The sequence below is a fragment of the Carettochelys insculpta genome, chromosome 21 (assembly GCF_033958435.1).
Source record: "Carettochelys insculpta isolate YL-2023 chromosome 21, ASM3395843v1, whole genome shotgun sequence".
Taxonomy (NCBI): domain Eukaryota; kingdom Metazoa; phylum Chordata; order Testudines; family Carettochelyidae; genus Carettochelys; species Carettochelys insculpta.
The window spans coordinates 23,338,400-23,355,140 of NC_134157.1; the positions used below are offsets into that span (position 1 = coordinate 23,338,400).

The following is a 16,741-nucleotide window of genomic DNA, read 5'->3' on the forward strand; positions in this document are numbered from 1 at the left end:
CTCTCCACTTACCTGCAGGCTTTGCTCCCCTGCCCCCGTCAAACCTAGTTTAAAGCCCTCCTCACTAGGTTAGCCAGCCTGTGTCCGAATATGGTCTTCCCCCTCCTGGAAAGGTGAACGCCATCTCTGCCTAGCAGTCCTTCCCGGAAAAGGATCCCGCGGTCAAAGAAACCAAAGCCTTCCTGGCGTCACCATCTATGCAGCCAAGCATTCACCTCTACGATACACCTGTCTCTGCGTGGGCCCCTACCTCTGACAGGCAGGATTGAAGAGAATACCACCTGCGCCCCAAACCCCCTGACCCATGCCCCCACATCCCTGAAGTCACTCTTGACCTGCTCAGCATCACACCTCGCAGTATCATTAAGTGCCCACATGGATGAGAAGCATGGGATAGTAGTCAGCGGGCCAGATAATCCTTGACAATGCCTGTGTAATGTCTCAGATGCGGGCCCCCAGCAGGCAGCACACCTCCCAATAGGAAATGTCAGGGCGACAGATGGGCACCTCCGTCCCCCTCAGAAGAGAGTCCCCAACCACCACTATTCTACGTTTCCTTCTTGCAGGGCTGGCAGTAGACTTCCCAGCCCTAGGGGTATGAGGCTTCTCCTCTTCCGTACGGGATAATTCTTGGTCTCCTGTATCGAGTACAGCATAACGATTTTCCAGTACCATGGTGGGAGGGTTCTGAGCAGGGGTAGGACACAGCCTGCTGCGAGAAGTAACCAGCTGCCAGTGTCCACCCTGGTCCACCTCCTCCAGTGGTTTATCAGCCGTCCTGTGCACTGGGACAGTTACCTCGGCAGTCTCCACCTGAATACTATCCAGGAACTGCTCATGGACTCGGATACTCCTCAACCTGGCCACCTCCTCCTGTAGCTCCCCCACCTGCCACCTGAGAGATTCCACCAGCAGGCACCTTCCACACTGAATATTCCCCTCAGCCTGGGTATCAGTAAGTGGGAATGGCAAGCCACAGTCCTTGCAGAACCACACCAGGATCTGGGTAGAAACATCCATGGTCAGGCAGCCTGTCTGGCTACAGGCACAAGTGGAGGAGACAGCAGTAGTACTGGCACAGGTGTTGCGGGTCTTCCTAACCATTATAGTCCTCTCTGTCACACTCCCTCCCAAACTCCCTCTTAAACTCCCCTGTCTGCAGCTCCCTGTCCGCCCCGCTGTACTCTGCGCTGGTTAGGCCTCAGCTGGAGTAGTGTGTCCTGTTCTGGGCACCGCAGTTCAGGAAGGATGTGGAGAAATTGGAGAGGGTCCAGAGGAGAGCAACGAGAATGATCAAAGGTCTAGAGAACATGACCTATGAAGAAAGGCTGAAAAAATTGGGCTTGTTTAGTTTGGAAAAGAGAAGATGGAGGGGGGGACATAATAGCAGTTTTCAGGTATCTAAAAGGGTGTCATAAGGCAGAGGGAGGGAACTTGTTCTTCCTTGCCTCTGAGGATAGAACAAGAGGCAATGGACTTAAATTGCAGCAGGGGAGGTTCAGGTTGGACATTAGGAAAAAGTTCCTAACTGTCAGGGTGATCAAACACTGGAATGAATTGCCAAGGGAGGTGGTAGAATCTCCATCACTGGAGATATTTAAGAAGAGGTTATATAGATGGCTTTCAGGGATGGTCTAGAAAGTGCTTGGTCCTGCCATGAGGTCAGGGGGCTGGACTCAATGGCCTCTCGAGATCCCTTCCAGTCCTACTCTTCTATGATATTCTCATTTGTTAGCCATAAATTATGATGAAACAATAAAAGGCCTATTCTGAAAAATCTAAAATTTCTTTAAAGATTTAATTTGCTTTTTCAAAAAATAGCCTTGTAGAGGGGGAAAACAATTTTTATGTTGTTTTTGATTTTATATACAGTTTGCTTAATGGATTACAACTTTGAAAACTCAAGACAAAAAAATATGCTTAGCCTCATTTCCACAAAGGGAACATTAATATTGATATTTGACGTGATATACCTCCCTAGTAGTTCAAGTGTACAACTGCTACCAAAACTCAGCATTGCTACTATATACAAACTACATGAATAGATTTGTAGTGTCAAATCATCATGTCCCTATACTGAGATAAACTTTGCATTTTCCTCATGCTACTGAAACAAACCTTTCTTTAAGCATTAGAAGTTTGTGATGAATCAAAACATTTTACCTGCCAAAACCCACGTTCAAGGTTTGTTTCTCCAGCAAAGTAGATGATATCAACAGCAAAACAGAAGAGCTGCGTTCTTTCACTGCACTTTAGGCAAGGTCACCAATTAAGAAGGAAAGAGAACTTGACTCTTAGAAGCTAGAGTGAATACACGAACTGATCTTAGCTATTTGATTTCAAAGCATATTTACTGTAATCCTGAAGACTTGACATAAATGCTTTGCTCTCCATTTGCGATTTTAGGTTTTAGGAATTGCATTTGGTTTTTTAAATATAAAAAAGTCAACTGCAAAGCAGATGAAAGACTTTTTACCTCTCTCTTGTCAAACAAGAAAAGTACAGTGTTAGTTTCAAGCATGAGTACTTTTGGCCACATTCTTGGTGATTCAGGGAACCCAGATTCCTAGGTTGTAAGGCCAGAAAGGAATATTGTGATCATCTTGTCTGACTTCCTGCTTAACAGAGCAAAGGGCATCTCCAAATTACAAATCTGATTGAATCAGCATCTTTTCTTTTGCCCCTCTTCCTTTTTTTAAATTACCTTGACTCTAAAATTTTTAGTGCTGGAAAACTTATTACAATCCTTAACAACTTGGTCCAATGATGAATTATATTCAGTGTGTGTGAATAATTGCTGAATTTAGCTTCCCTCACTTTCCAGCCACTATATTGTCTTATGCCTTTATCAGTCAAGGACTACCATATGAGTCTTCCCCTCTGTTGGTACTTGCAGACTGAGCCAGGCACCCTTTCTCTTGGTTAAGCTAAATTCACTAGTCTCATTGAGTCTTTCAACACAATGCATGTGGTTTGAAAACAGTCACTCTGCTGGCTCTTCTCTGAACTCTCAAATTTTTCAGCATCTTCTGCACATGCAGACAGTAGAACTGAAGACAATATTCTAATAGTGGGTGCGCAAGTGCAAATGCAGAAGTAAAACAACCTCTTTACTCCCATTTATATATGCAAGGATACAATTGGCTCTTTTGGTCACAACATTCCACTGGGCGCTTTTGTTAGATAATTTATCCACCATTGCTCCTTCTCCCCCGCCCTGCGCCAGCAAGTCTTCTTCAGAGTCACTGCTTACAAAGACAGTGTTCCCCACCCTGTAAGTACAGTCTTCATTCTTTTTCCCTAGACACGTGACAACGTTTGGTCTCCTTAACCTGTCCTCTTAACTATTTACTGTTCTCCCAATCTTTGGGCTAGCCAACTTCATTGTTAACGTTACATTTTCTTCCAAGTAATCAACAACAATTGAATAAGGGCCAAGAAACAATCCCAGTAGAAACACAGTGATTCCCCATGTACAGTTACATTGAGAAGTATCAGTTAGCCAGTTATTAATTCCTTTGAATGTGTGACATTGTTTTTGTATTGTTCTACTTTCTTAAATCGAGCTGTTTGCACTCCTGAGTAAAATGTATTACAAAAATCTAAGCACATTACATCAATGCTGTTTTTAATCAAACAAATTTATAGTTTCAAAAATTGACAAACTATTGTCCATGAAAGAATGCCAAATCAATGTGAGTTATTAAGACCCATATCAATTACTGTATTAGTTTGTCTTGGATTGATGTCAGACAGTCAGGCTTATGATTATGTAGGTCATCTAATTCAGTGTTTTTTAAAACTTTTTTTTGTGGGAAATTTCTTCAAAAAAAAAAAAAAAAAAAATTTGTCAGGCCAAAGGAAAAAAAAAAAAGCAACAGCAACATATATGGAGAAAACATTGTACCATGCTTTAACAGAAAATATAGACCATCAGTGTATGATTTTAGAACAGCATCAGATACTTGTAGCATACCTGCACGTTGTTCACATAACTCCAATGTTCCCCAGAACATCATTTTAGAAACTCTGTTCTAATTTACTTTTATAAATATTGGCACATCAGCTTGTTTAGACCCTGCTGGAACTTTCACAGTGTTCAGATACTTACCAGAAATGAACATTAATAGTCCAGAGTGTCACCTCTTCTAAAACTCTTGGATGCAATTCATCTGTACAAGCAAACTTGGGTGCCAGAGCAATGGCTCTCAACATGAGTAATTATCCTGCATTCTGAACAGATGTGTACACCATGCTAAAGTGCATGCTGCCATAGATTCACTGCTTTGGTACCTGAGCTAGAGTACAGCTAGCTGAGGTGTACCTACACACTCTGCAACTACATCAAGATGGCAGCACAGACACGTTAACTAGGAACTGCTGTTTAACTCAGGAGGCTGTCACTTTTGGCATAGAAAATCTGATGTAACATCATTCTGTTTTCCCACAATACAAAAAGATGTATTGATGCAATGCCTGTACATGCACGTGCAATGCCGAGGATAAACATTTTGCTAATTACAGTTAGCATAGGAAAGAGAGACTTTTATAGATTAGGACAGGTAAAGTTACTTGTAGGTCAGTCTCAAAACAGGATAAACATTTACTTTCACACTCATCTGAGCTGAGTTCCACATGTTTGGATTACACATTTCCTCAAATGGGAAAAAGCAGACAATACAAGCTGCCTGCAAAAAAAGGTAGAGGAAGGGAACTGGGAATTCATTTTAGCCTTACATTCCAAGGAAAATGCACAACTATTGCTTGAATTTGGCTTGAAGCTTGTCAGTTTGAACATACTTCTAATTTTATGTACTTATTTAAGAAGAATCCAACTGATTCAAATCCAACTGATTACTTATGCTCCTGTGAATATGCTCATTTCTACCACCTGTCTGTTTTTTAAGAATTTCAAAACCCTTTCATTTAAGCACTACTCCTGTTGCATTACTTGCTGCTGGCCTGCACCCAGGAAAGACAGTCAATGAGCCTTTTTTGGCACAGACAGAAATAAGTTATTTCTCTGCAGACCACAGACAAAATACATACAAACTGCCAATTTTCACAATGCTGCACAGGATAGCTATGAAGGGCTCGCCCAACCCACACCTCTCCCAGGCTGCCTACTATCTGTTAAGTGCATCACTGCACGATATAGTCTTAAAATAGCTACTTGTCATAAGTAACAGAGAGGGAGCCGTGTTGGTCTGTATACTATCAAAACAAAAAAAGCAGTCAAGTAGCACTTTAAAGACTAACGCAATAATTTATTAGGTGAGCTGTCGTGGGACAGACCCACTTCTTCAGACCATAGTCATACCAGACTAGACTACATATTATGACATATGTCATGAGACTCCACAAGAGAACAGTGCAATCAGTGAGGCCAAGATCTCAACAGTATTCTGGTGCGTAATATTGAAATAACTGGGAGACGGGTGCTTAAATATGTTTGAGTATCTGGGCATCAGTGTCTTGTTTTCATAAAGAACAAGAATGCCCATGAAATTGTTTTACGAGGAGGTCAGCCATTCAAGAGGCTTGAAATTTCAAACAAGTCAGCCTTTCTAATTGTGCAAAAAGGATAGCTTCCCCCTTCATCTCCCCACTTCATCTAAAGTAGAAGCAGAATGACTTCATTTAAAGTTCAGAACTAGGAATCAGGAAATTCATGTTTTATTTTGACATTGATTCATTGGGTGGCCTTGTGGCAAATCAAGCTTCATGCCAATTTTTTTTTTGGGGGGTGGGCAGCTTTCAAAAACTTCTAGGTTGGAAAACAAAAAAGGTTTTGTTTACCTGAACAGCAAAGTAGTAGCGAATCTGTTAAAGGGCTGGCTGCATTTTGGAATCCCAGAATAAGGTTTAGGGTTATAATATTATTTCACAGAAAAAGATGACACCCAGGCTATTAATGCACGTCCAAAAGCAACAACAAACAAAAACAAAAAATCTCTTTCCAGGAGAATCCTCACAGTTCTCCTGAATTTTGATCTTAACTCATGATACTAGTAGGCTCCTAGTCAACTTCGACACTTCCAGCAAATCATTTGCTTAGATGAAGTTTCAGACCAATGCATCTTAAAAGAAAATCACTCAGAAGTCAAGCGTCAGAGTTAACTTTTTAGTACTTATGTAAGCATAGCATTTTCTCAAAAGATATCTTTCACTTTCAAGGAATTATGCAGTTATCACTAAAGGAGAAGTGTAATCATTTGGCTCTGGCATGATCTGTCTTTTCCCATGTAACATAGGCTTGCAGATTTAAAAAATACTGTTTTGTTGTATATCTTATCTGCAGAGAGGTCTCCTGAACTCTTATTGCACTGTAAGAAACATTTACAAATCTAGCATCTACTGTCATCTTCCTCTTAATCACTAAGAAAGAGTGTATATCTAATGTGTATTTCTTAATCTTCATAAAATATTTCAGTCACAAAATCATAGGACTGCAATGGACCTGAAGAGCTCATCTAGTCCAGTCCCTGCACCCATGGCAAGATTAAGTATTGTCTAGAGCATCTCTGGCAGGTGTTTATCTAATCTACTGTAAAGTATCCAATGATGGAGATTCCCCAACCTCCACAGGCAACTTATTCCAGTGCTAACCACCTGACAGTTAGAAAGTGTTTCCTGATGTCCAACCTAAACCATCCTTGTTGCTATTTAAGCCCATTGTTTCATGTTCTAGCCTCAGAGGTCAAGTGGAACAATTTTTCCTCCCTCCTTCTTGGAAGAATCTTGTTTACTTGAATCCCAACAGTTAGAGCAAAAGAACACCAGGTAGCAAGTCAAAGTGCTTCACACAACAGGTGTGATCCTGTAACTGGATCTAGCCTTGCAAGAGAAGTTTATTTAGTGCCAATAAATGTCTTACATGGCCATGTTACTTTTAGCATACTTATACCACCTCTTTTGTTTTTTTAAAAACTTATTTGCTTCACAGCTGAGACTTCTTTCAAGTAAGAATAGCATATGCCAAAGTTTACTAGTATACACACACACATAGTATATAGCATGTTTGTGCATTACAGAAGATTAGTAGGAAACAAGAACTAGAGCATATATTTTTACTCAATTTCTTCAAACATGTCAGAGGCATTTTGACAACTCATTTTCAGGATGAGGCTCAAAAAGCAAATCTGTTATTCAACCTTAAAAAATCCTGCAGAATTTAACATCTCATTTTTTAAACCAATTAGAAAACTAAAACAAAAAATGTTGGGTAGGTGAGTTTACTGCTATGCCATATAACTCCCTCTGGCTATTTTTGAATCAAACTCCACAAATCTATTCATCTTCTGTGACAGGCGTATTTTTGCTACTCATTGCCTGAAAAGAAAGACTTACAATGTGAGTGTCTTCTGAACCTTAACTGTGCCACAGTACCACAATACACTCTGGCCCGTGCTGATTCCACAAAAGCAAAAATCAAATTTATCAAGCTTATATTACTAAGCCTAGGGCTCCACTGTACCCTGTCTTCAAAACAACATAAAATTGCACAACCTGTGTAAGTTATTTTGAGGTAACTTATTTCAAAACTTGGTACTGGCCACACAGCACCAAGATTCACAATAAGTGTCTATTTAAAATTTCCTGCTGTCCCTCTCACAACAAGGAGTAGTGGGAACAAAATACCACACTCAAAAACCCCCTGCTATTTTGAGGGCAGCGTTTGGCTGTGGGGTTTCTGTTTCAGGATACCCAAATAGAAAAGTCAGTGTAACCACAGCCTAAAGTTTAACACAAACTAAGCTACTACTTCTCCTTAATCCTTATACTCCGAGTGGAGCATAGGTCATTTTACAAGTCTTCTCAATTCCACTCTGTCTAGGGACAAAACTAGCTGACTCCAGGAGTACCCCAGGTGTTGTCCTTCAATCTCAGTAGACCTTCTCCACGTTGTCTGAGGTCTTCCTCTTTTGCATCATCCTTGTGGGTTCCATGTGAGAGCTTGAACTGTGCTGGATGATGGTTTTCTGAGGATGTGGCCTGCCATCCCCACTTTCTTCTCTTAATTTCAGTGTCAATTGGTTCATGTCTTGCTCTGTTCTAAAGCTCTTCATTTGTGAGGAAATCTTTCCATTTGATGTGAAAGATGTACCTCAGGTATCTGTTTCTGGATGTCTGTAGCTTGTGACTTGACTTTTTAGGACGCCAAGTCTTGCATCTATACAAGAGCCCACTTTTCACATGTGTTGAAGATCTGAAGTTTTGTTTTCACAGGTATTATTTGTGAACTCCACATGGGATTGAGAGTCTTGGATGCAGCCATTGCTTTCCCTATCCTGGCACTGATACCCTTGTCTGTTCCTCCATCTCTGCCCATAATACTCCCCAAGTAGATGACCTGCTCCACATCTTCAAGGTCATCCCCTCCCAGTGTGATGGTGAACTGATTGATCCTCATTGTCTTTCCCTCGTTAATGCTCAGTCCAGTCATTGTGGCAGTTTTGTCTAGTATTGTGACCTTTTCTTCCATGTTCCCTCCTTTCATACTGACATCAGCAGCAAAATCAATGCCCTCTGACAGTTTGAAAAAAAGTGTCCACTGAATGACCCATTGATGACCAACTGTTCTCCTACTCATAATACAGTCCATTGTGATCAAGAACAGGGAAGGTGACAATTGGCACTCGTCACATTCCTAAGCGTATGCTGAAGGATTCTGTCACGACATTGTGAACAGCTTGGCATGTCAAGGGTTCGTACACTGAACAGATCAGGTTAATAATTTTGGATGGGAAGCCATGATGTTGCAGCAGTTTCCACAAAGTGGCTCTATCAATGATGTCAAAGGCTTTTTCAAAAATACTATGAAGGTTATATACGGGGGAGTTCCAATCAAGTGACTGTTCTGTGATTATTCCGATAGCTGCTATTTGGTTGGTACAAGATCTCTTGCTTCAGAAGCCAGCCTGCACTTCCCTGAGCTATCTATCGATGTCTGTCTTCATTCTCTCCAAAAGAATCCTATTGAGAATCCTATTTTGCTGGGACAGACAGACAGACAGACAGTAACGTGATGCCCGCCCCTCCAGTTCTTCCATCCCTTCAGGTCGCCTTTCTTTGGAAGCTCCATCAGGTAGCCATGTTCCCAATCTTGAGGGATCTCTTCAGTGTCCCAAATAGACTGTATATTATGTTGACTGACATCTCACTACCTGCCTTGATGGCTTCTGTGGGGATGTTGTCTGGACTGGGTGCTTTTGCACTTTTCAGATGGGCAATGGCTTTTCTGATTTCTTCTTTTCTATGTCTGCTGCTGTTAATTGGAAGACATATAAGTGCAGGTGGTAACTCGTGAGGTTCCATGTGGGCTGAACAGTTCAGTAGCTCTTCAAAGTGTTCCTTCCATCTACTGAGATGCTCACTTGGGTTCATTAGCACATGCCCCCCCTTATCCTGCACTGGCTGATCACCGTACACCGTGACCCAGCTAGCTTCCATGTGATGTTATAGAGCTCATTCAAGTTTCTCTGTCCTGCAGCTTGTTCAGCTTGGTGTACAAGGTGTTCCACAAACTTCTTCTTGTCTTGTTTTACAGACTTTTTAACATCTTTGGCAGTTTCTGAATAAATTCTCTGAACTTACACCTGGGCTGCTCCTTTTTTCCCCTGATGCTGACTGCTGCTCTTCTGCCCTTTTGTTCCTTCACTTATCTCAGAGTTTCTGCTGTGATCCATTCTTTGTGACGCCTTGTCCTCTTTCCCAGTGTTTTATCGCAGGTTTCTTTCCAGGCTGTTTTGGTGTGTTCCCAAATTAGTTCCACAGTAGCATCTTTTGGGATGAGGTTAGTCAGAAATGCGTATCTGTTGGACAGCTCTACTTGGAAATCAGCTCTTGTCTATAAATCCTTCAGTTGTTCCCTGTTAAATCTCAATCCCGGCTTGGTCACTATTGTGGTGTACTTCTTGAGCTTGAACTTGAGTTTCATAGTAACCATATGGTAGTCTGAACCTACATCTGGCTCCTCTTTCAGCACAGACGTCCTGCATCCATCTTCTGAAAGAACTGCTGATACAGATGTGATCAATCTGGTTTCCTGATTGGAGGTCTGGTGAAACCCAAGTGATTTTATGGATTCTTTTGTGTGGAAAAAACCCTCCACCTACCACCAATCCACTGAAGGAACAAAAGTCGCTTAACTGCTTTTCATTGTCATTCATGTTGCCTAGCCCTTCTTCCCCCATGCCTATTCTCTGCCTGTATTTATGCTTCTGAGTTTTGCATTGAAGTCACCCATCAAAGTCAACATATCCTCCTCTGCTTTCTGGTTCACCACACTATATAGTTTCTCTTAGAAGTCTGTTTTACATTCTTTAGCTGCTTCATGGGTTGTTGTATAACATTGCACAATCAGTATGTTCCACACTTAGGTGTAGAATCTGGCTGTGATTATGCGTGATGATGCGACTGGCTTTTCCACTAAAGCACCAGATGCCTCTGTTGATAACCTCAAACCCATGCCTTCTGTGCGTGGTGCGCCCTCTTCTTCATGTCTTGAGTTCATGAGGTTTTCACCTGTTGCCAGCCGTGGCTGCCCAGATTGTCCCCATCTTGTCTCACACAAGCCCAAAACTGCAAGCTTGTATTGTTTCATCTCCACTGCAGTCTGTGCTGTCTTCCCCTCTTGATACATAGTCCAAACATTCCACATACCAAACTGAGTGATTGACTTGGGTGAGAGAATCATCTGCAGGGCAGCTTCCTTTTGGCTTTCCCTACTATGCTTCATACGCAATCCAAACAGATTGCCAACACCTCCCAAGACTTGTGTAGTGGTAGGGTTCTTCGTAGATGTTTCTGTAACTTGTGTGTGTGTGTGTGTGTGTGTGTGTGTGTGTGTGTGTGTGTGTGTGTGTGTGTGTGTGTGTGTGTTTTACCAATATTGTTGTTAATCCTAAACCAACCCCTTTTACACTGGGGAGAGGCAATCCAAATTTATCTGGTCTCTACCCTTTTGACATGTCCAGCTTGGATGATCCTTCGAGGAGCTGTAGCTCCCACTGGCATAGCTCTCCAGGTCTTTGAGACACACAAGCCACCTCACCACAACATTTTTCTCAAGTTAACACACTTGAGGAAAAAACGCACAAGTCTCAGATTATAATGCTTTCCCAAGAGTCAAATTTTATTTAAAAATAGGAGGTTAATAATATAATAGATTCTCGAAAGCTGCATTCCTCTATAGTAGTTTGCTACAAAGCTCATATGTACAGATTAGAACATATTAAATAGCACTTTAACAGATATAGTCCAAAAACCTTTCCTGTTGAAGAGCTGAGATTAATAAAAAAAAATCACGTCCTGCATGGGTGGCCTAGGTGCATTTGATCCAAGAAGCGGGAAACTAATCTATACTGTTTTTTCTTCTTAGATTCACAAATGAACTCCAAAGACAGCCCTTGGGCTTCTGAAAACCATTGTGCACATGCTGAGAGAAATAAACTGCTCAATGGTCCTAGAAGTTAAAGATCATTTCAAATTACACCTTTAATAAAATTTGGAAGCTAAATATTCCCTTCACTCTGAAATCAGTATCTCTCTCTGCCCAAAAACAATTTCATAAAGAGTTCCCAAATAAGATTTTTAAGATTGAAGATTGTCATTAACTACATTTTTACGTATAAAATTTCTAACCTTAACAGCTTTAAATAAAAATTAAATTTAGTTAAGATGCATAGATGAAGCATTTAAAAATCCATATGGAAACAAAGCTATTTCTTTGATGCAGGCTCCTTTTTCCTACAGTACCTCTCAGGTAAGCTTACTTTCATTTGTATTTGGTAACTGAATGCTTCCCTAAACCAGAATGTTATGTAAATAAAAATAAGTTCACTTTGGTAGCCTCACTGCTAAATACTGTAAATTCATTAGAATTTTGTAAAAGGTCTTCATAGGCCAGGATCATTTGGAATCAAAAACTAATAGCACAAAGCTGCCGACTAATAGCAAATGTCTACAAATATATACAACAATCTGCTGAGTAAGCTGCTGCAATCGGGAACAGCTTAGCATCTTATACTGCATGCAGTTAAGGTTCCTGAAGTACAACTGTCATAAGAACCTGCTACAAAAGAAAAACAATTTTCAAAGCTGGACATAGCCCTACTTTATTGTGGTGGCTATGTCAACTAGACGATGACTGATACAGAGTACGTTTAAGCCATTTTTTCTTCTGGAAACAGCTGTAAAAGAATGACAATGTTGGCTGGTGGAACCACACAAATCTGCTCTCCACTACAGAGCAGTTTATCCAGAATAGTCCCAACAAAAGAATGCTCTACTTTTAAACAAGCCATCAGACAACTGGCTGAAGACTGGGTTTTTTAAATTTTACTTTCAAACAGTGAATAAGGGCACAGAAAGGATTACTGCTGGTGGAATGCACAACTGCAGTATTTTTCACAGTGGATACAACATGCATTTTATACATACACGAGTAGCTTGAGTGTTTTTTAAAATACGAACTTCGGGAACCATCTCAATATTAGTTGATTACTGCACCCTCATCAGGACTGTTCTTCTAGTATAAATAATGGGGTGCCTGTTGTGACAGACAATATCAGGGTACCAAACATGAATGACTATCACACAAATGACATACCCTTAGAAATACCCCCAAAAAGGATGGAAAAAAAAAATCAGACATATCCCTTTACCCAGAGTTCTATGTTCCCTGCCTTGAATAACCAGTGTTTCCCAAGCATGTGCATGTATTTTGGGGAATATATTTAATTAACCCCACCTCTCTGTAGATGCTACTGCACTGAGACCATCTGCCAAAATTCCCAATGTGCCTTAAGTCAGCCATAAGGCCCTTGTTTCAATAGTAATCACCCTTCATTCTTCCATGCTATTATATTGTGTTACCTTTCAAACAAGTTAAAAATAAAAAAGGAGACGGTGTTCATTAAATGCAAACTGTAAGACTATGCAAAAATGCATCCAGTTACATATCAACTGAGCCAGCAGACTGAGGGTCTCCTGTCTACTGCAGCCTTCATCTGCCTTCACAGACATTGTAGCATTACTCTTGCTATCCTCTGCTTGTTCTGCCATTGAGGACTTTTAGGATGGTTCTTTGCCCCCTTGACCTTGCCATCATGGATGACCCTGCTGGGAGTACAAAAGACTCCCTACGGCATTGCTCTGGGGTTCATTGGAACACACGAGCCCACTCACCACGACAAGGTGATGATCTGGACTCACAAATAGGAGTGAGAGTGACAGGAAGGCGTCCTACTCGTTATTCAGCGACTGCCGAGAGAGGAGCCAGCAGATTGCCAGCTTTGGCTTTCATGTAAAGATAAGAGATTCTCAAAAGGGCACGAGGGAAGCAGTTGCACTATTAACTCGGCATTCTGTGCAGACATCGTTGCCCAACCTTAGAGGATGTCACTAATGTATGAGAAAATTATACAACCCTGGAACCAGTGCATCACTCCCATCACCTGTGCTCATCTAACCTTCACCTTTCCACCCCCTCCTGTGCTGTCTACTAATGCAGGTGAACAAAGATGCTCACATAGAAAGGCTCAGACAGCAGTTTTCCATTCCAAACTTGTCTTTACTGTCCCCTAGGATATTAGCTCCATGAAGAAAGCACAGATAATACCAAAAAGCCACCCACAAAGAAGCCCCCAACTGCAGCAAAGGAATACAGGGAAGACAAGCCACAAATGGAATCTATAAGTACAGGGGGGAAAACCAGAGCAAAAGGGAAACAAAAAAAGACCAAATTTCAAAAAAACCCAACCAGATGGAGAAAAGAACAGATCTGTGATAAGACAGTGGTGTGAAACAATATCGAGTTTAAAGTACTTAAGGGTCTGGAAACTACTGGCAGAATAGGAAGAGAAAAGGGGTGTCTACACCAACACAGAATAAAGAAATTCTATCTAAAACAGTCACATCATGCTCATCCCCGTGGTATTCAAATATGCCCTAGGAAATAAATAAAGCTGCTGTGCTGCTTCATGTTCTTCCCATCCCACTCCACCACCATCCGAGTTGCAGGATTTCGGTTGTTTCTGCATTTTCTAAATACGTGGTGATCTGGGGGAAATGACAGATTTTACAACATTTGTTCTAAATAAATATTCACAACATACGATAATTGCAAAGATTAGTGCATTTCCTTTGTCACTATGAACCCTTATCCTTATTGCTAACAGTTCCAATATTTGCAATGAGTAGAGTTTTTGTGATGATTTTGATCTCCAACTATATTTGCCAAAACTTAAGTCCAGCTCAGAGGACTTTTAATTTTATCCTTTGAGAAAGAATCAAACATAGGTTGCTAAAATGTACAGTAAATACCACTGAAATTCTGAGCCTCAACATTACAGGAGGTTACAGGGAGGAGAGGTGAGGAGATGACATAGTGACCAGAAGAGCTTGCATACAGGAAAGAGGACAAAGGAGTAAAGTTACTTTAACAGTACAGTTAAACCAATCAGAAATTGCATGTGAAGGTTGACATTCCATCTTGAGTTTCTTTGAGCTCTGCTCCCTTAGTTTATGCTGCACATAGCTCCCATCATACATAACTGATGGTTAAGGGCACCACGTAAGTGGTTCTGTAGCACCAGCTTCATTAATACTTCAAATGTCTAGTGTTGGTTGCTGTTTACTGAAACCATTTGCTCTCTTTCCACCAGAATCCCCTCTCCAAATGATGGCTACAGATCAGCCCAAAAGGATGAGAATCATTAACGGTAACAGATTTTCAGACTGTTTATGTATCTCTGTTGAAGTCTGGTGTAAAATGCTGTGTATAATATGCTGAAAAAATTATGTACAATTCTTGAATACTCCACACCATACTCTGGAAACAAGGCTGTCACTGGAGTTTAGAAAAGCAGACCTTATTCAATCATAAGAAAATGAAAAGGTTTCAAATACTTTGTTATCCAAAATACTCACTAAATCAGTCTAACCTTCCAGATGTCGTCTATTCACAAAGGATATTCAGGTAAAATCTTTTTAAAAAAACAGTCACTGGGGCCACCAAATATACAAGGTACAAGTTTTAAAGTTTCTAATATCCTCATTTGACTATTAACATTTGCATCTGTGCTTTGTAGTCACAGCACGGTTGAGTGCAAAGAAAGCAACTTATTTCTTCAAAAGCCAAAGCCTTGTCTACTACCCTGGGATCAGCATCACTATAATATTGCACACAACAATTTAAGGAACTTGCAGAGATCACTTCCAGCTGGTTTGCATAATTAGGAAGATGGACAAATGAGAATGTAGGGAGAATTTAAACAAAGCCTTATGAAGCCAAAAGCTGACCGAAAATTTATTTAAATCTAAATCATGACTGTTCTGGGTGGACTTTTTCACATGTTCATCCTAAAACTTAAAGGGTTAGCAATAAGTTGGGGTGGAGAGTGGGGGGGGGGGGCGGGGCGTGCAGAATCCCAGTAATACTCAAACTTTTTCCCCCTCCTTTTCAGGTTGTTTACTTTTGGTGGGGTTTCCAAAAGCCTGCAGTATTGGCTCAACTCTGTTTCCACCAGAGTCAATGGTAAGACATCCATTAATTCCTGCTTTCACTGAAGTCAAAGTCTAGCATTCTGCCCTTCTGGAAAATCCCACCATGTGTTTCATCAATGGCTAGCAGCTCTTCCTCTCTCTCTCTCTCATGTTAGTATGGGCACAGTGCTCAGATAGAGCTCTAAGAGTTCAACTGCCCACTTCCTTAGCACCTACAAAAACATCTTTAATCAGTAACAGAAGCCACAAAAACTGAAACCTAAAGAGGTAACAGGTAACAGGCAAATACACAGAAAAAGGGAGGCATAGGTTAGACAGGCTTGTCATTTCCAAACACCAGTGGGAGAACAGAAAAGCCTCACAAGTGCATAAAGAATTTATGAAATGCTACTTTGAGTGTCTTTTTAACTGGAGTAAAGAGGAACTATTGCAGTGGTAAGTTCTGCTTCTCACCATTATTAAGCAACTGTGGAGGCAGAGTGATCATTTTTCCCTTCCCTCTGCCATCTCATGTATTTGTAGTAGAGAGTATAGATAAACTACAACTGATACTGATGTGTTCTGAAGAGCTCTCAGTTCAGTCCTCCACAGCTACTAGTGTGTTTTAAAAGCATCAGAACAAAAAATGTTCTCCAAAAAAAGACTTAAAACAGGGGGGCATGTATGGACTCTTTCAATGAAAATACAGAAAAGAGTCAGCTCACCCATCCACCCCATCGTGAAACTGGTTTATAGATTTGTTTTTTTAAATGAATGAACTTTAATAAGGAAACCTAAAATACATTAAGTTCTTTCCTTTTTAAATATTTAGACTTCTTAATTGGATAAGAAAGGAGACTTGTTTACTGTACAGTTACAAATTGGAACATTCAGAGCCATTCTAAGCAGTATCCAAAGTCATCTTTGTATATGAAGAACAGCCGTTTTATATGCCTGTGACTCATTAGCCCTTAGCTACACAGCTCCATTTCATAATTGGAATACTGTATTTAAGATCTTGCAACAAAGAATGCAGAGCCCTCATCAGTATTTCCACTGCTGGCCCAGGGAAACCAGATGTATGGAAACTATGTAGTGTGTATGTATGTGTGTAGCAGCCTTCCGATAGCTTCAGCGAACATTCAACGCTGTCGGTGAGTTTGAAAATAAGAAAAAACCATCGACCGTTGATTGTACCTTGAGGTTTATCACAGACACGTTGCCAAATGGAAAACTTGAGCCTTCAAATATT

At 40.8% G+C, this 16,741-nt stretch overlaps 1 protein-coding gene and 1 long non-coding RNA gene across 2 annotated transcripts in view; one reads left to right on the plus strand and one right to left on the minus strand.

Moving 5' to 3' along the window:
- The window catches only part of LOC142023866 (uncharacterized), a 33,588-nt gene extending 18,054 nt beyond the window's left edge, over positions 1-15,534 (plus strand). The window contains exons 2-3 of the long non-coding RNA XR_012648327.1: positions 14,670-14,726; positions 15,471-15,534. This is a non-coding gene — a long non-coding RNA (uncharacterized LOC142023866). The remainder of the gene's footprint in view (positions 1-14,669; positions 14,727-15,470) is intronic.
- Positions 1-16,741, minus strand: part of NR6A1 (nuclear receptor subfamily 6 group A member 1) — a 197,588-nt gene that overhangs the window by 130,895 nt on the left and 49,952 nt on the right. The window lies entirely within an intron of this gene.